The following is a 20338-nucleotide window of genomic DNA, read 5'->3' on the forward strand; positions in this document are numbered from 1 at the left end:
ATAAGTGCTCCAGGCTTAGCTTGTATCCTCTTTGACCAAACACAGAGTCAGACATTTCTCCAAAAAGGAGAGTGTAATAGCATTTGGAATTCAAGCTCTGGACGCTAGATGTGCTTACTGTTCCCGGAGTATCCTTGTTCCCAGGCCCTTCTAGCATAGATGAGTCAGGAAATATGCATACCTACATAGGTTACATCTACGTATGCCCATGTTATCATTCATGCACGTACTATGATATGTATTAGATATATATATCTATGTATATGAAAGACTCTGAATTTACAAAAATACCTCCCATTCCAATCTAATAGCATCGGGGTTATTTTTAACCATTCCTTTTTGCATGTTATTTCCTTTTCCAACAGTGCGGCCTCCCACTATCCTCAATGGACTTGTTTACTGGCGTGATTTCACCTGTGGGGCCAGTTTTTCAGCTAAACTGGCTAAAAGTTACATCCACCAACCAGACCCTCTTCCTGGCAAGACATAGAGACAGAAGGTTGAGCCAGTGAAGGGAAAGGGGAAGGGAAAGGAAGGGGAAGAACAAAGGGAAGAGTGAAGGAGAAAGCAAAGGATGAGGGTGGAAGAGAACACAACGAAGAGCCGAGAGGAGGGAGCAAGGCCGTGCTCCTCACCGAGCAGTGTCTGTCTGTTGAATCCAGTGATAAACCCGTGGGCTGGTATTTTGTACGTCGTCCTTTCGTCTTATTTCCTAGTAACACCCTTGATAGTATTTTAAAAATTTTTGGTCTACAAAGATTTGAGGAGGAACAAGAACACAAGTCTGTCACGACGAGTAGCGCTCTGACCACATTTCCTTCTTCAAGGGTGGAGGTTGGCAAAGCAGGGCGGGAGCCGATGCAGCCTTCCCAGCAGTTTATGCGTCCCCTCTAGCTGCTTTAGCCACGAGGCACAGTGGCACAGACTGCGAGGCCTGTAAAGTCTAACATGTTCACTAGTTGGCCTTGATCTGATATTAATATATCACTTCTTTGTGACATACATAGTTCATTCTCTCTTCTTACCCCCTCCCCCAACTCTAAAAAGTGACTCCATGAGGACGGGTACCTCATCATTGTTTCCAGATGTGCCCCAGCACCTGGCAGAGTGCCTGGTGATAGAAGTTACACAGTAAATACTTCCCGAATCCCAATTATCCAAAGAACCTTGAGGATCATCAAAGGCGCTAGAACTCAGGTAGGTTGAACGAAGGTGATGACATTTAATGATGGATCCTGGAAGGGACTGTTAGCTCTGCTGTGTAAGTGTCCAGATGGGTCCACTGTCTACTTGCTGTCCCAGGCTAATATGGAGTCAATTCATCCCACAGGCTTCCTGCATAAATGCAAAGATGGTTCAACTACCTGTAGTTGTTTGAAGTCATTCCTCCATTTCTGTGGCTGTGATGTAATATCTTAAAAGTGAGTAACACTGACTTATCAGAATCCCTAAGGGAAAAAAGAAAGGCTAACGTTGGTGACAATGTGGCTAATGTTGGTGACATCCATGAAACCACACTGACACCGGTCCTGCGTATGTGCTTATATGCAGAGCTGTGACCAGGTTCTCAAGATCCAAACGTACAAACCCGGCCGAGACTGACCTTAAAACACCCCGTCCTGGAGTAGACCTAGAGGACCCTGCCCCAGGGACCCTGCAGCACCTTCCAGAGGTGTGTGACTTTGCTTCCTGTGAACACAGCAAGACTATTTTTCCAAATGTACCAAAGCCTAACGAAATGAGATGTGTCGACCCTGGCTGTTGTTCATTCATCTTCATGGGAGAGAACAGCTGAGGGAGCCCAGGTGAGACTACCACCTCCTCCCAAGGTATTGAAGATGACATGAGAAAAGCTTTCCTTGGTTCTAAGTAGTGCCAAGTGTAAAATGCATCATTGATCTAATAGCTTTTTTAGAAAAAAGGACCCCTACGTTGTGCACATTAATTACAGAACAGGTTCAATTACAGAGAGATTAAGATGGAGAACAGGAGAGAGAGAGAGAGAGACAGAGAGAGAGGAGAAACTGTATCTCCAGGAGAAGAAAAACCTTACAATTCTCCTTGGGGTCTCCTCATTATCCAGACGCCCACTAGCCACCCTGTGCCCCCTCTAGCCCCAGACCCTGCCCTGAACAACAGAGCCCCGCCTGGTGCAGCTGCAATGTGGGTAACAGAAATGGGAAAGTTGACTGGCCTAATCTGCCATATTTTCCTCTCCATTTTTCTCCCTCTGGGGCTCAACATCTATGCATTTCTTGGGGGACAGTGTGGGAGAAGGTCCAAGAACTGGGGCACAGATGCAATCTCAGGTGCTTTCAGCCTCCACTTATTGACAAATGCCTGCAACACTTAGACACTTACTGAGTGTACACATCAGTATGCTTCGCGCCTACAAGACGCAGCAACTGGCATCAGACATGTGGGTGTGGAGCTACCGACAGCCTGGGTTTGTTTCCCTAAATGCCAAGAAGGGGGAAAACTTTACAGCTCTCTCATGTATTGGATTGCTAAATGCAGGAGAGACTGCAGCAAAGGAAACAGATACAAACCCTGCCCTGCCTGAATGCTATATATTTTTTAAGATTTTATTTATTTACTCATGAGAGACACAAAGAGAGAGAGAGGCAGAGGGAGAAGCAGGGGAGCCTGATTCGGTACTCGATCCTGGGACCCTGGGGTCACGCCGTGAGCTGAAGGCAGACACTCAACCAATGAGCCACCTGGGCGCTCCAGTGTTTGTCCATTTTAATCTTAAAATTTATTTTTAAATAATGTTTTTTTTAAGATTTTATTTATTTATTCATGAGACAGAGAGAGAGAGGCAGAGACCCAGGCAGAGGGAGAAGCAGGCTCCACGTAGGGAGCCCGACGCAGGACTCGATCCCGGGACCCCGGGGTCATGCCCTGGGCTGAAGGCAGCCGCTCAGCCGCTGAGCTCCCCGAGGGCCCTGAATGTCACCTTAGAGTGGAGGAGGAAGTTGATCACAGGAGTCGTGAAGATGCTGGGAAGCCACACTGGAGAGGATAAAGCATTCACGACATTTGCAAAAACAGCAAGTGGCTAACAGCCATCGGGCTAAGGGAACAACCGGCAGACGTGGCGGGAGGTGACATTTCCAGAAAGCCGAAACAGAGACTAACTAGGACTACACCAGAGTCAGGCTGCCAGGGTGACACTGGACTGTGGCAGGAGAGAAGCCGTGACAAAGACACAGGGCAAGATCCCCCAGGGGGGAGGTGGGAGACCCACTAGTCCCAGCCGGAGTCCTCCTACCTGGGGGCCAAAGGACAAGACGGGCTTTCCCTGAACACAGTGGAGTGGGGGCGGGGGGGAGCTGGGGGAAGAACCTGGGCCCAGGTAAAGGCAGGAGAGGAGGCATCCACTCCCGAGCCGTCGGTCCCCCAGAGCATCTGGAACTCAGGGTGTGCGGGAAGGGGGTGAGCTGGATGCTAACAATCCCCAGTTACGGGATAGAGAAGTCAGCAGAACGACAGGCACAGCGCAGCGAGCACAGCCAATGGCCTTGCGGCGGCAGTGAACAGAACAGATGGCAGCTGCTTGCGGAGGACACAGGATCACGCATGGAGCTGTCAAAGCACTAAGCTGCACACCTGGAACTAATGTGACATCGTGTGTCAGCCGTCCTCAAATTAAAAAAAAAGAAAGTTGAAAGAAAAAAAAATGATGGTTCACACGCGAAATAAGGTAGACTGAGGCCAGATCCCATCAGCATGTTCTTTGCCAAGGTCTGCATTAGGGCAAAATAATCCCAGACTTAAGCGGTGCCAGGTTTCCAAATACTTTCTTCAGATAATTCGGTGTAAACACCTCTAAAAATCTTTGCAGAAAATGTCAAAGCCTGGCCTTGGAGAAGCACTTCCTGCTGCACCTCGCACCCGCCGAGCGGGACCTGGGGAGCAGAGGCAGGGCCATCGGGGTCAGCCAGGCCTGGGAGCCCGGAGCGGCCTGCCCGGGCGCGCACAGCAACAGGCAGGCCACGCTTCACGGCGGGCCCGCAGGTGGGAGCCGGGCGCCAAGGCCTGGGTCAGCTGCACCCGCCGCTGCCCGCACGGTCCCGGGCAGAGCAGCAGACCGGCCCCCAAGCCCCGAGCTGCTGCACCCTCCGCCCCTCACTGGGAAGCCCGGCGCCCCGTTGCTTGGGTTTGCCCAACACTTCTGCATGGATGTCCCTGGAGGAAGGAGGCGTTTTGATGAGAGCATTTGTTAAAGCTCATGTAGGGAACGACGGAGTCCCGGGGCCCAGGGGACGGGGGTGCTCTGTGCTTCCAAAGTGCTTTCCAAGCCCTCCGCAAGCCTCGGTCCGTTAATAATGACTATCTGCCGGAGCCCTGCGAGGAGGGGAGGAAAACGTCTCTTTGTACACATATCCACAGTCCTAAGTTGGACAATGAGCCGGGATTTGAACCCGGGCAACGATGCTTCATCTGTTCAAGTCTTTTCCTACAACAGTGCCAGCAACGCTGTGGCAGCAGGAGGCTGGGGACCCCTGGGCCTGTCGGCGCCCTCAGCCTCCAGGGACTCTGCTCGCACCTTCTCGGGCCTGCAGGGGGGCACCCAGGCTCAATGTTGATCAACAGAGGAGGTGACGATGACGACAGTGATTATTTTCTGGGCGATGACGCCGACGGAGCCGTGATGATGGCGATGAAGGACTGAGGTCGGCTTCTCCGAGACAACCTCAGGGCAGCGCTGCAGGATTGTTTGGTGCTGAGGCCCCTTCACTGACTCTCCATAAAGAGGCGAGGCAGGACGGGTCTCTGGGTGGCCCTGGCAGGGCCTTGCATTGCCCTCCTTGGGAGTCCCCCGTGTGTCCGTCACATTTATCTGCAGCTAATCGGCTCTCACCCAGCGATGGTGTCGTCGGGCGGTCCTGGGAGGCTGCTCAACTTCCGTCATCATCTAGATTGCAGCGTGTGCAAGCATTATGTGCCCGACGGAGCCGCCAATATTTTGAGAACAGGGAACAGATCTATTTTTCTCACCATCAGCTGTGCCCTGGCTGTGCCCTGGCTGTGCCCTGGCTGGCAGCTGACCTTGCAAGTGGTCACCGAATCCTGGCCTAATGGAAACCGACTGGCTAGAGGGCCACAGTCCAGCCCTCTGATGAGAAGAGCTCCCGGGGCACTGGGGGTGGGGGGTGTGGCTAGGCCAGGAAGCTGGTAGCCCTGGCCTGGAGCCGTGTCCTGTCTGGAACATGGACAACGCTGGGACCGAGGGCTGTGGCCAGGTCTCACCAGCTTCGGGGCACCGACTGCGGGGCCCAAAGGGAAGGGATTCGCGCTGCCTCGCTCACCCCTGGGCTTCCCCACCTCTGCTGGGACCCAGCTCAAGGGGAGGGGGGCACGCGTGCAGGCACCGAGAGACGAGCTCGAGAGCGTCCCATGCAGGGAGCCGCACATTGCTTCCAACTGCTTCCCCAGGCAGGTTTCTATGAAAACATCTTAGGATTTTCACAGCTTTTTTTTTTCCCCCTAGAAATGTCTTTCTTCTCATTTCTGTTAACTTTGCTAGTTAAACTGTCAGGCCAATTTTGAAAGGGAATAAAATCTTTGTCCCTGCTCCCATCCTGAAGCCAAAATCTATTTTGGTTCATATAAAAATGATCAAATTACAGCTTTTGGCATGTTCCTTAACTAGGAAAAAATAACTTGGATTAACTAGTGCCAATAAACTAACTATTTCAATTAAATTCCAACATTAGTAAAAATATCAGTGATGCCAGTCTAAATCTCAACCATCCTTAAAACAGTATGCGTAACCCTCAAAGCAGCTATCTGCAAAAACAGTTTCTACTACTAATGAAACTTTAGGCAATAAAAGGAGTTGTTTTGGGACTCAGAGAAAGGGCAAATGTCTTAGGCTCAAAAACAGAGGCTGGGTAGGACTGGACTTTCCATCACAGATCATTTACTTGGAAAGAAAGAGAAAAACATCCTTTCCCCCAGTCTCTGTCTGTCACACAGACTCCTGCTGGGCTCCCAGCGACCTGCAGACAGGCGGGTCCTACAACTGGTGGAGGCAGCGAAAGCAGCCCTTTGGATCTTTTTCAGTTTGCTGGGAAAAGAGGGCTTAGGCAACACATTCTAGCTGCACAAACACCACCCATCAGCACTCACCCACGTTCAAATCCCAACACAAGGGCGCAGAAAGGCCCTGGTGTGTTTATGTTCACACGCTAGGTGCTGCAATGCATTCACCTCGTCCTCTGGCTACTGCCGGGCTGCGGTGGCACAGGAGGTCCAGGGCATGGAAGGCCACATGATTTAGAACCTACCAGGTCTCCACTGTGGGGTGTGCACCTGCCACCTCTTGGTTTGTGAGCACTAAGCTAGAGGTCTTACTCTTCTCATGGAAGTGAGGGACCTGCTAATGACCATGCAGGGTTCCATTCAACAGACCTTCACTGAGCATCTGAGGGGCCAGGAGACATGCCACAATTTACAAGGATTATTGAAGCCAACCTAGATCCAAAGAAGTTCATGGTCTAATAGGGTAGACATTCCTTAACAGATTATCCCAGTGCAGCCTGGTAAGGATCCCAACGGCTGTGTGAGTGTCATGCTCATGAGACTAAGAGGGGTACTTAGCCCCGGAAGAGGAAGGGAGGATTTGCAGACAAAAGGCACAGTAGCTGCCAACAGGAACTAAGGGAAAGGGAGCATGCAAGTGGGGCAAACTACATACATGCACATAGATGGGGGAAGGGGGGTGTCTCCACACCAGACTTTGATAGTGCAAAGTAAAAAAAAATTAACATGCAAACTGCATTAATCACGATCTGTTTAAATTTTAGAATAAAGTTTCTGGGTTAAGATCTCATTAGTTTATGAAGGCCACTAATATAAGATTACTTGCACTGAATCCGATTTTAGTTTTCGAGCCAAAAAGGGGGGAGGGGATATGCAAATTTACGTTTGACATTTCTAAACTATGCAGGAGATATTTTCTGCAGTAAGTAGTTAACCTTAAGTTTATGAGTATATGCATTTCAGTGAATCCTTCTTAATCAGTTGCTGAATTTTTTATTCTAATAAATCAATTTCAGATGCTAAAATAAAGGAAAATACATTTGCTTAGAAACAATTTTCAGAACTGATCCACATTTTGCAAGATGACTACCAACCCGGGTCACTCAAATGGTCTTGAATGGCTAATAAAATGCAAGAGTCACCACTTAATGTGTACTTTTAGTGGTAATATGATTGTATCAGTCAGGGTCCAGTCAAGGAAACTGAAATCACACTACTGAATTTGACAAAGGGAATTTAATCCAGGAACTTTGTTCCATAGGTATCTAGACTCAACCGGCAAAAATGGAGCACTTTGGTAACTCAGAGGCAGTAACTGCAGCTACTACCTCCTGGGCTGCGGACACAGAGAAAAGAGTTTGGAGTCCTCAGTACTTCAGAAGCTCAAAGGAAGGAGCCCTACTGAGTTGGGACTTAGATCAAGAAGAGAACACTGCGGGATCCCTGGATGGCTTAGCTCAGGACATGATCCTGGAGACCTGGGATCAAGTCCCACACCAGGCTCCCTGCATGGAGCCTGCTTCTCCCTCTGCCTGGGTCTCTGCTTCTTTCTCTCTCTCTCTCTCTCTTTCTCTCTCTCTCTCTCTCCCTTCCTCTTTGTCTCTCATGAATAAATAAACAAAATCTTAAAAAAAAAAAAAAAAAAGAACACTGCCTGGAAGGGGTTGGGGTTAGTCTACCTGACAGACATAATGAAGTCAGTCTGAAAATACAACAGAAAAGCCATAGGATGCAACTGGCCACCACAGTCAGGGCTGGTGGGAGTGGTAACAAAAAGAATAATTGATCACAGAAAAGAAAAAATCCTATTGCCCTCTTCCAGTCTTACAGTTTCGTTTAAGCACTCCTCGTTGTTAGGACCCACCAGGCAAATAGGAAATGTAGTACCAGCCCTAGTAATACCGAGGGGGGAACAAAAGTAGATTTGAGGTTGAAAGACATGAGCTTAGTAAGGGACACAATGGCTTGAGATGAAATAGCAATTAAGATCTACAGAGAAACAAAAGAATCATTACCAATTCGTTGCAACATGGACTGCAACCTTCCCAACGATGAACTTCTAAATTGTTTACAGACAATTCACTTCAGAGTCAGAAACAAATTATGGCAAGAGACTGACTTAACTCCTGTTTTCTGCTGGAGACTCCTGATTCTAGATGAATATTCATAAGAATCCCATCTGGTTCATGTCTATAAACTCTTCAACATCTGGTATCAGTTGGGCACAGAGCAGGTATGGCAGGTCCTGCCCGCCCAGCTTTCCCCTCTGGTTGTGGGCTCACAGCTGAGCTCCTCTCACACCCTCTGTACTTTGTTTGGGGCTGTGTGACATGAAACCAGAGCATGTATAGAAGGATGTGGGGTACATCATTTCTGGACTTGTGCATACACTCTCCCATGTGCAATCCCCTTCTCCTTTCACAAGGGTTGGTGGTGATGTCACAAGGCAGGAGGGGGCCAAATGAGGAGGCCACGCCTTCCCCTCCCCACTAATAGCGCCAGCAGATGCAGAAAAATTTGGATTTATTTACATGTGGCATAGGCCAAACTAAGTAAAGCAGTGGGTATCTAAAAGGTGCTCACTAAATAGTGTAAAACTTTTAATTGTGAAATGAAGGTATACTTTCACTCATAAATATTCATAGAAGACTTCCAGGGAAGATGGTGGAGTGGGAGGATCCTAAACTCACTTCATCCCACAGATACAACTAGATAGCAATCCCATCAGAGCAAACCCAGAAAAGGACCCAAAGACTGATCTAACAAAATCCACAACTAAATATGGAGAAGAGGCCACATCAAAGAGGGTAGGAAGGGTGAGGGCTCAGTGGGAACCTAAATTCCACCCGTCTGACCACCAGAGGGAGGGAGCCACAGGTATGGAGAGGGGCAAGAAATGGACTAGCACCATGAGGAGCTTACATGGAGAAAAGAAATCCCTATAGCATTTGGCTTTGAAAATCAGAGGGGCTGAATTTCATGAGTGCTTACCATCACCAGGACTTAAAGCCTGGAACTTTAAAAATCAGTGGTCTTGACTCTGAGAGAGACTGAATGACAATAGGAAGATGAGCCTCTGCCTTTAAAAGAGATAGTACAGCAAACAGCCTGCGGAGATACAGCTTGGAAGCAGCAGTTTGAAAGGTAGCTGGGCTTATAGGAGGGAGAGTAGTTACATTTCAGGATTGCTAAGGAACTACTCCAAGAATAATGGAATTGGAAGATGCCATTTCCTTTCCCCACCCTTCATTAAAATTACACAGCCACTCGTAGGAGCTAGCATGGCACTGGCACTCACTAACTAACTTGCTTACACCATGCTCTACCCCCTCCAGACAGACCAGCCTCAGCCCCAGTGCTGTGGATCCCCTCTCCTAGAAGACTCACACAGACTTTACCAACACTGCATCTCTGACTTCCCACAAGGGATATATGCACCTTGTTAAAATCGCACATCCTACTCACTTGAGCTTTACAGAGCTCCCTAGTGGACCCCATTCCCCTCCATCACTGCATGATCAAGGAAGAGGAGGACCAGTGCCACATAATTAAAAGAGCACATCCTATCTACTACTTTCAACAGTAAGAGATATAGCTGACTTTCCTAACACAGAGAAACAGACATAGTTAGGTAAAATGAGGAAACAGAGGGATATGTCGCAAATGAAAGAACAGAACAAAACCATAGCAAGACACCTAGGTGAAACGGATATATCTAACACATCTGTTAGGGAATTTAAAGTAATGATCATAAAGGTATTGACTGGACTTAAGAAAAAAGTAGAGGACATAAATTAGACCCTTAGGAAAGGTAGAAAACATAAGAGATGAAGAATATAATATATAAAATTGAAAATACATTTGATGGAACAAATAAGCTGGGGGCTGGAAGAAATAGAAAAATTAATTAATGAATTAGAAGACAGAGTAATGGAAAGTAATCAAGCTGAAAAAATAAGAGGAAATGGAATTATGCAAAATGTGAATAGACTTAGGGAACTCAATGACTCCATCAAGGGTCATAGTATTCATGTTATAGGTGTTCCAGAAAGAGACAAGAGAGAAAAGAGGGACAGAACATTTATTTGAAGAAATGACAGCTGAAATCTTCTCTAATCTGGGGAGGGAAACAGATCTTTGGATTCAGGAGGCATAGAAATTCCCCCAACAAGTCAAATAAAGTCCACACCAAGATGCATAGTAATCCAAACAACAAAAATTAGAGAAAAGGAGAGAATTTTAAAAGCAACAAAAGAAAAGAAGACAATTACATACAAGGGAAACCCCATAAAGCTGTAAGCAGATTTTTCAGCAGAAACTTTGCAGGTCAAAAGAGAGTCACATGATACATTCAACATGCTAAATAGGAAAAATCTCCGAACAAGAATTTTCTATCCATAAAGGCTATCTTTTCAGAATAGAAGGAGAGATAAAGAGTTTCCAGACAAACAAAAACTAAAGGAGTTCATGACCACTAAATTAGCTCTGCAGGAAATATTAAAGGAGACCTTTTGAGTGGAAAGGAAAGACCATAAGTGAGAGTATAAAAAATAGGAAACACTAAAGCAATAAGAATGAATATTTCTGTAAAAAAAAACAGTCTAAGAATTCACAAAACAAAAGGACGTAATATATGACACCATATATCTAAAACATGGGGAAGAAGAGGAGTAAAGAATAATTTTGAACCTAAGTGACCATCAACTCAACATATACTATATTAGATGTCATATACAAATCAAATAGTAACTGCAAATCAAAAATCACTAATGTATAATGCAAAGAATAAAGAGAAAATAATTCAAGTATAGCACTAAAGACTAAAGAAAACCAGCAAACAATGAGAGAAGGCAAGAGAAGAAAAGATCAGAGAAAAACTAGCAAAACAAGTAACAAAATGTCAATAAATACATATCTATCAATAATTACTTTGGATGTAAATGAACTAAATGTTACAATCAAAAGATACAGGGTGACAGAGTGAATTAAAAAATAAGGCTTATGTATGTGCTGCTTCCAAGAGACTCATTTCAGGCACTTGGAATATTCTCCCAATAGATCACATATTTACCCATGAAACAAGTCTCAACAAATTCAACAAGATTGGAAACCATACCATGCATCTTTTCTGATCATAACACTATGAAACTAGAAATCAACCACAAGAAAAAATCTGGAAAGACCACAAATATGTGGATATTAAATAACATCTACAAAACAACTAATGGATCAACCAAGAAATCAAAGAAGAAATAAAAAACAAGGAAACAAATGAAAATAAATGCACAACAGTCCAAGAACCTTTGAAATGTAGTAAATGTTGTTCTAACAGGGAAGTTTATAGAAATACAAGACTACCTCAAGAAATAAGAAAAATATCAAATAAACAATCTAAACGTACACCTAAAGCAGCTAGAAAAAGAACAAAGAAAACCGAAAACCAGGCTAAGGAAGGAAATAGTAAAGCTTAGAGAAGAAATAAATGATATAGATAAAAAAAAAAAAAGAAAATAATAGAACAGATCAATGAAACCAGGAGCTGATTCTTTGAAAAATCAACAAAATTGATAAACCTCTAGCCAGACTCATCAGAGAGAGAGAGGGGGAGAGATAAAGGACCCAAATAAAAATCACAAATGAAAGGAAAAATAACAACCAACACTGCAGAAACAAAAAAATAAAAACAATTGTAAGAGAATATGGTGAAAAATTATATGCCAAGAAATTAGACAACCAAGAAGAAACGAATAAATTCCTAGAAACATATAAACTATCAAATTTGAAATAGGAAGAAATAGAAAACTTGAACAGACCAACAACCAGCAAGGAATTTGAATCGGGAATCAAAAAACTCCCAAAAACAAAAGTCCAGGACCAGATGGCTTCCCAGGGGAATGCTACTAAACATTTAAAGAAGAGTTAATACCTATTCTTCTCAAACTATTCCAAATTCATTCTATGAGGCCAGAATTACACTGATACAAAACCAGATAAACACACCACAAAACACACACACACACACACACACACACACAAACAGAACTATCAGCCAATATCTCTGACGAACATAGGTACAAAAATCCTGAACAAAATACTAGCAAACCAAATCCAACAATATGTTAAAAAAAATCATACACCATGATCAAGTGAGATTTATCCCTGGGATGCAAGAGTGGTTCAATATTCAGAAATCAATCAACATAATAGATAACATCGTTAAGAGAAAGGATAAGAGCCATGTGATCATTTTAATAGACACAGAAAAAGTTTGACCAAGTACCATATCCATTCATGGTAAAAGTCCTCAAAAATGTAGATTTAGAGGGAACATACCTCAACATGAGAAGGCCCATATATGAAAAATCCATAGCTAGAATCATCTTCAATGGAGAAAACTGAGAGCTTGTCCTCTAAGGTTAGGAAAAAGACAAAGATTCCATTCTCACCACTTTTATTCAACAGAGTACTAGAAGTCATAGCCTCAGCAATCAAACAACAACAAAAAAGAAATAAAAGGCATCCAAATCAGTAGGAAAGAAATAAGACTTTCATTAGTTGTAGATGACATGATATTATATATAGAAAACCCAAAATACTCCAACAAAAAATAGCTAGAACTGATACACAATTTTAATAAAGTTGCAAGATACAAAATCAAAGTATAAAAATCTATTGCATAAAATTTAAAAAATATCTATTGCATATCTATATACAAATAATGAAGCAGTAGAAAGAAAAACTAGAGTCAGTCCCATTCATAATTGCACCAAAAACAATAAGATATCTAAGAGTAAACCTAACCAAGAGTATGAAAGACCTATATTCTGAAAACTATAAAACACTGATGAAAGAAATTGAGAATGACACCAAGAAATGGAAAGACATTCGGTCTCTTCAGTTCAGAAAGCAAATATTGTTAAAATATCTATACTACTCAAACAAATCTACACATTTAATACAATTCCTATCAAAATACCAACAGTATTATTTTTCACAGAACTAGAACAAGCAATCTTAAAATTTGTATGGAACCACAAAACAAACAAAACAAAACAAATAGCCAAATTAATCTTGAAAAAAAAAAAGAAACAAAGCTGAAGACATCATAATTCCAAATTTCAAGCTACACTACAAAGCTGTAATCAAAACAGTGTGACACTGGCACAAAACTAGACATATAGATCAATGGAATAGAATAGAAAGCCCAGAAATAACCCCGACAACTATAATGGTCATTTAATCTTCAACAAAGCTGGAAAGAATATACAATGGGAAAAAGACCGTCTCTTCAATAAACAGTGTTAGGAAAACGAGTCAATGACACGCAAAAGAGTGAAACTAGATTGCTTTCTTACATTACACAAAAAATTAAAAATAAAAAAACAAAACCTCCAAATGGATTAAAGGCCTAAATGTGAGACCTGAAATCATAAAAATCCTAGAAGAGAGCGCAAGCAGTCATGACTCTGACATGAGCCCCAACAACACTTTCCTAGATATGTTTCCTGAAGCAAGGGAAACAAAAGCAAAAATAAACCATTGGGACTACATCAAAATAAAAACGTCTGCACAGTGAAAGAAACAATCATCAAAAATAAAAGACAGCCTACTGAATGGGAGAAGCTATTTGCGAATGACATAACTGAGAAAGAGTTAATGTCCAAAATACATAAAGAACACTCATGAAACAAATAATCCAATTAAAAATGGTCAGAAGACATGAACAGACATTTCTCCAAAGAAGACATGTAGGTGGCCAAAGATGCATGAAAAGATGCTAAGTATCATTGATCTCAGGGGAAGGCAAATCAAAACCACAATGAGATATCACTTCACACCTCTCAGATTGGCTAAAATAAAAAACCCAAGAAACAACAAGTGTTGGTGAGAATGTAGAGAAAAAGGAAACCTGGTGCACCGTTGGTGGGAATGCAAACTGGTGTAGCCATTGCAGAAAGCGTTATGGAGATTCCTCAGAAAGTTAGAAAATGGAACTACCACCCCCGCCCAAAGAAGAAGAAGAAGAAGAAGAAGAAGAAGAAGAAGAAGAAGAAGAAGAAGAAGAAGAAGAAGAAAAGAGAAAAAGAAAATGGACCTGCCTTAAAATCCAGTAATCGTGCTAATGTGTATTTACCCAAAAAATATAAAAACTAACTTGGAGGGTACATGAACCTCTATGTGTATTGCAGCATTATTTATAATAGCCAGATTATGGAAACAACTTGAGTGTCCATCAGTAGATGAGTGGATAAAGACGAAGTGCTGCATATACACAAGGAATAGTATTCAGCCATAAAAAAGAATGAAATCCTGCCATTTGCAATGACATGGATGGAGCTGGAGAGTATAATGCTAAGCAAAATCAGTTAGTCAGAGAAAGACAAACACCATATGATTTCACTTATATGTGGAATTTAAGAGACAGAGCGATGGAGCAAAGGAAAAGAAATATAGAAGGAGGCAAAACAAGAAAGAGCCTCTTAGCTATAGGGAATGAACTACTGGTTACCAGAGGGGAGGCAGGAGGAGGTGGAAGGGTGAAATAGGTGATGGGGACTGAGGAGGACACTTAGGATGAGCACCAGGTAGTGTATGGAATTGTTGAATCACTACATTGTACACCTGAAACTAATATATGTATGTAATATAAATAATATAATAACAATATGTATATTATTAATATGTATAATATAATACAAATAATATAATGTAATATAAATAATATATATACTATATAAATATATATAAATATAAATATGTTAACTATACTGGAATTTAAAATTTTTAAAAATCAATATTCATAGAAATAGAATCACAGTTCAGGAATTTACTCTTTCTTTTTTTTCTACAGAAAGAATGATACAAACGCACTAGCTTTCACTTTGTCTTATGCTTTGGAACCTAGAATATTGCTTTGGTTTGAAAATCATTATAACCCTTCCTAATAAAACTGGACTGGGTCACACTGCTAGTTAGTGACAGTGAAACCTGGATCGAGGTCTCCTACCTCAAAGTTGAATGCTCTGTAAGCAAAATACCTGTAACTGCCGTCAGACTTAGATAGAAGGAGTACGAATAATTGCATTCGTCGAAGTAAGACAGATAAGGATTAGAAAACATTGTATAGATATTGCATGTATATTTCCTTTTAACTCACTTCATCAAATAATTTTCTTTCCCAGGAATGCTCTAGTAGGCGCAGCCGTTGTGTATGAACTGGGGAGACCTCTACGTGGTACCTCTGACCTTTTACATATGGCACCAGCTGACCTTGGGTTACTCTTCCGGCATTCGCCTCGATCAGAGATTGATAAACTATTTCTGTAAAAGGCCCAAAAATAAATATTCTGGGTGTTGCAAGACATGGGTGTCTACGGCAGCTCCTCGAGTTTGCCATGTAGCAGGAAAGCAGCACAGCGTCGTAGGCCATGTGCGTGTGGCTGCGTTCCAGCACAGCTTTATTTACAAAGCAGGCAGCAAGATGGATTTGGCCTGAGAGGCAGTTGGCCAACCCCTAGTCTAACTCATGAATTTGATAAAACCCTGGAGTCTCTGAGGTACTTGCTGTGGGCCCAGGCATGAAGACACACAAGACAAAGTCCTACCTTCTCTTGCCGACCACGCCACTGGGCAGGGCCCCTGGAGCTCAGAGAGCATGAAAGACCCACACGACACCCCAGTCCTCTGGGGACAGTAGTGCCACTCAAGCAGGCGAGTCCTCTCAAGTGGAAGCTGACTGGCTGGAAGTGGAAAGTGTTCATTTTTTAAGTCGAAAAAGAGAAGAAGGAGGGTACTTCTTACTGGAATTAACTATCCCCCCCCCTTTTTTTTAATTGGAGATCAATTTGCCAACATATATAGCAGATCACCCAGTGCTCATCCCGTCAAGTGCCCCCCCCCAGTGCCCGTCACCCAGTCACCCCCACCCCTGCCCGCCTCCCCTTCCACCACCCCTGTTCGTTTCCCAGAGTTAGGAGTCTCTCATTTTGCTCCATCACTGCACGTTAGTAGCTCCAGCAGTGGAGTCACCGTCTTTGCACGTTGATCCTACAACACCCAGCCGTGGCTTCCAGTTGGGCGTGCTCTGGGTGGCCTCACGTTCCCGTCGGGAGCCCTACTCATTAGCCTACTGAGTGAGGGAATCAGGGAACCCGGTGCTTCTGCTTTCACTCGCTTTCACAAAGTTCACACATAGCAAAACTACAATGAGAACAAACGTTTAAAAACAAGTGCAGACTATAAATGGAGGATCCTCCATCACAGGCCCTCAGACATTTAGTGACTGCGGCCGGGACGGGGACATCAAGGTGGGTAAGCGAGTTTTCTCACTTGGGGTATAAAACTGATGCTATTTTATAGAGCACTCGTTTGTCATTAAGGAAACAGCTATTTACAGAAATGATTAATGATAAAAGTGAAGCCATCATAGGGAATTTAGCATGTTTCCAACAACCAATCCCAGCATAAGGGCATTTTCTCAAACAAAGACTATTTCGGTAAGGATGTCCTTGCAACAGTGTTCATCTGGCCTTCAAATTTCAGTTCAAGTTTTTCCCTAATGTAGGAAATGTCCTATATGCTGATTTGGAAGGAAATTTCACCCAAAGTTCCTGACCCATGAATTGAATCTTAAAAATGCACTTTTTAAGTAAATTTTCCTTAAGGCAGTCTGTGCTGAAATTTCTTTTGCAGGGTTCTTTCAGCAGCATAAATGGGACCTATGTAGACTTGGGAATATCGGTCACAAATGGCCTAGAATTTTTTATCCCATTGTCCAGTCAAGCATCCTCTAAGAGGATGTGAACACAGCGGCAAGCTGGTTTCAGGCCACTGCCCCACCCCCACCTCCCAGCCCCCCAGTGACCCCCTCCCCCCCAAGCCAACAGACTCCCTGCTCACTCACAGCCAGGAAGGATCAACCTTGTCACACAGGGAGCTCCGTGCACAGTGAGGGCAAATGTTTTCATCTCCCACACACCTTACAGCTGCCCTTGGTTCTGCATCCAGGTCCTCAGAGCGTCGCTGGCAGGGATGCAGGTGTGGTAGGCATAGAGCAAAGACAGATGTGAAGGAACATGCTGGGGAGCAAAGCAGACTCCAGCCACTTCAGTTCCTTGCCCTCCAGTTACTATGTTTCCTGCAGGACTGTATACAAGCCACCCAGACACTCATGTGGCCACAGAAAAAGCAAGAGGGGACACACTGGGGTCAGAGGAAGCCTGCAAAGAACTACTCAAGCTACTACAAACAGGCAGCTGCTGCCTGTACCCCAACTTGGAAGTTACCCTGGGTTCTACTGTGAGAGGGACAGACTCCAGGTCAAATGTAAAGAATGGCAGGGGCACTTGGTGGCTTGGTCACTCAAGACTTTGAATCTTGGTTTGGGCTCAGGTCATGATTTTAGGGTGAGTTGTGAGATGAAGCCCTGTGTTGGGCTTGTGCTGAGCATGGAGCCTGCCTAAGATTCTTTCTTTCTCCTTCTCCCTCTGCCCCTCCCCACCATGCACATGTGTTCTCTCTCTCTCTCTCTCTCTCTCTCTCTCTCAAAATAAAAAAAAAGAAAGCAAAGGAAAGGGAAGGAAAAAGGAAAAAAGTCACTGGGTTGAGCTGGTGGATGCAGAAAGCAGTGTTGAGAGGGATAGACTTTGTGTGAGGTCTTTAAAATGTTTTTCCTCTATGTCAGCCTGAACAATTTCTTATTCTAGAGTTGTCTATAACAGAGATATGCATTTTTTCCCTATAAAAAGGAAAAGAGTAAATAGTTTTGGCTTTGTGGCTCATAAAGTGCTGTCACAATTACTCAGCTCTGCCTACCAGAGTAACAGCCATCGCTACAGATAATGTGTAAACCAACGGGCATAGCTGTTTGCCCGGAAGAACTGAAGAACTTTATTTATAAAAACAGGCAGTGGACAGATGAACAGAAAAACAAAATATGGCATATGCATAGATGGAATATTATTCGGCCTTAAAAAAGAAGGAAATTCTGATGCATGCTACAACATGGAAGAACCTTGAAGACATTATGCTGAGTGAAATAAGCCAGGCACAAAGGACAAATACTATATAATTCCATTTATATGAGGTCCCAAGAGTAGTCAAATTCAGATACAGAAAATAAAATGGGAGTTGCCAAGGGCTGCAAGGAGGGGGAATGGGGAGTTATTATTTAATGGGTACAGAGTTTCAGTTTTTCAACATAAAGAGTTCTGGATCCTCAACTCTATGGTCAACTAATCTTCAACAAAGCAGAAAGACTCTCCACTGGAAAAAGGACAGTCTCTTCAATAAATGGTGCTGGGAAAATTGGACAGTCACATGCAGAAGAATGAAACTAGACCATTGTCTTAGACCAGACACAAAGATAAACTCAAAATGGATGAAAGATCTAAATGTGAGACAGGAATCCATCAAAATCCTAGAGGGGGGATCCCTGGGTGGCTCAGGGGTTTAGCATCTGCCTTTGGCCAGGGCATGATCCTGCAGACCCGGGATCGAGTCCTACGTCGGGCTCCCTGCATGGAGCCTGCTTCTCCCTCTGCCTGTGTCTCTGCCTCTCTCTCTCTCTCTCTCTCTCTCTTTCTGTGTGTGTGTGTGTGTGTGTGTGTCTCATGAATAAATAAATAAAATCTTAAAAAAAAATCCTAGAGGAGAGCACAGGCAGTAACCTCTTTGACCTTGGCTGCAGGAACTTCTCGCTAAGACACATCTCAAAGGCAAGGGAAGAAAAGGCAAAAATGAACTATTGAGACTTTATTAGGATAAAAGCTTTTGCAGAGCAAAAGAATCAACAAAACTAAGAGGCAATCTTCAGAATGAAAGAGGATATTCACAAACATCTTATCAGATAAAGGACTAGTATCCAAAATCTACAAAGAACTTATCAAAATCAACACCCAAAACCCAAATAATCCAGTCAAGAAATGGACTGAAGACATGAACAGACATTTCTCCAAAGAGAACATACACATGGCCAACAGACACCTGAAAAAAAGCTCCACATCACTCAGCATCAGGGAAACACAAATCAAAACCACCATGAGATCCCACCTCATGCCTGTCAGAATGGCTAAAATTAACCAGTCAGGAAATACCAAATGTTGGAGAGGATGTGGAGCAAAGGGAACCCTCTCGCACTGTTGGTGGGAATGTGAACTGGGGCAGCCACTCTGGAAAACTGTGTGGAGGTTCCTCAAAGACTCAAAAATAGAGCTGCCCTATGGCCCAGCAATTGCACTGCTAGATATTTGTTCAAAGGATACAAACAGTGATTTGAAGAGGCACCTGCACCTCAATATTTATTGCAATAATGTCCACAATAGCCAAACTATGGAAAAAGCCCAAATGTCCATCAAAAAGTGAATGGATAAAGAAGATGTGGTACATATATATATATATATTTAAATATATATATGTATTTAAATATATATATAAATATTCCTCAGCTATCAAAAAGAATGAAATCTTGCCATTATAATGATGTGGATGGGACTAGAGGGTGTCATGCTATATGAAAAATAAATCAGAGAAATACAAATACCATATGATTTTATTCATATGTGGAATTTAAGAAACAAAACAGATGAACATAGGGAAATGAAAGGGAAAACAGAATAAGATAAAAACAGAGGAGACAAATCATAAAAGACTCAACTCTAGGAAACAGACTAAGGGCTGCTGGAGGGGCGGTGGATAGAGGGATGTGGTCATTGGAATATGGGCATTAAGGAGGGCACTTGACGTAATAAGAATTGGGTGTTGTAAGCAAATGATAAATCACTAAATTCTACACTTGAAACTAAGAACACACTATAGGTTAAGTCTAAATTAGATTTTAAAATCTAAAAAAAAAGTTCTGGAAACGAATAGTATTGATGGTTGCACAGCACTATGAGTGCATTTAATGCTATTGACCTACACACATAAAAATGGTCAAAATGGTAAAATTTTTGTTATATGTATCATATATGTGATGTCACATGTGTGTGTGTGTGAACATGAACAGGTGATGGGTTGTCCCTTCTCTATATTCCTGAAAAATAATGCACGTAGTGTACAGAGAAGTATTAAATTTTTTGCTTAGCAAATAGTCCTGGTGCTTCCTCAGGACCGGTCCTCTGGGTAATAGAGTTTGGGGACGGGCAGAAAACTATGCCATGTCTTTCCTGCATCACTAGGGACACAAGAAATGCATTCGCGAAAACATTTTCAAGGAGTTCAGAGAAGAAGAGAAAGAGAGATTGCTTTGGTGGGGGAGGGGGTTATTGTTCCATTCTCAAGGATAGTC

This window comes from Canis aureus, chromosome 37 (assembly GCF_053574225.1).
Source record: "Canis aureus isolate CA01 chromosome 37, VMU_Caureus_v.1.0, whole genome shotgun sequence".
Lineage (NCBI taxonomy): Eukaryota > Metazoa > Chordata > Mammalia > Carnivora > Canidae > Canis > Canis aureus.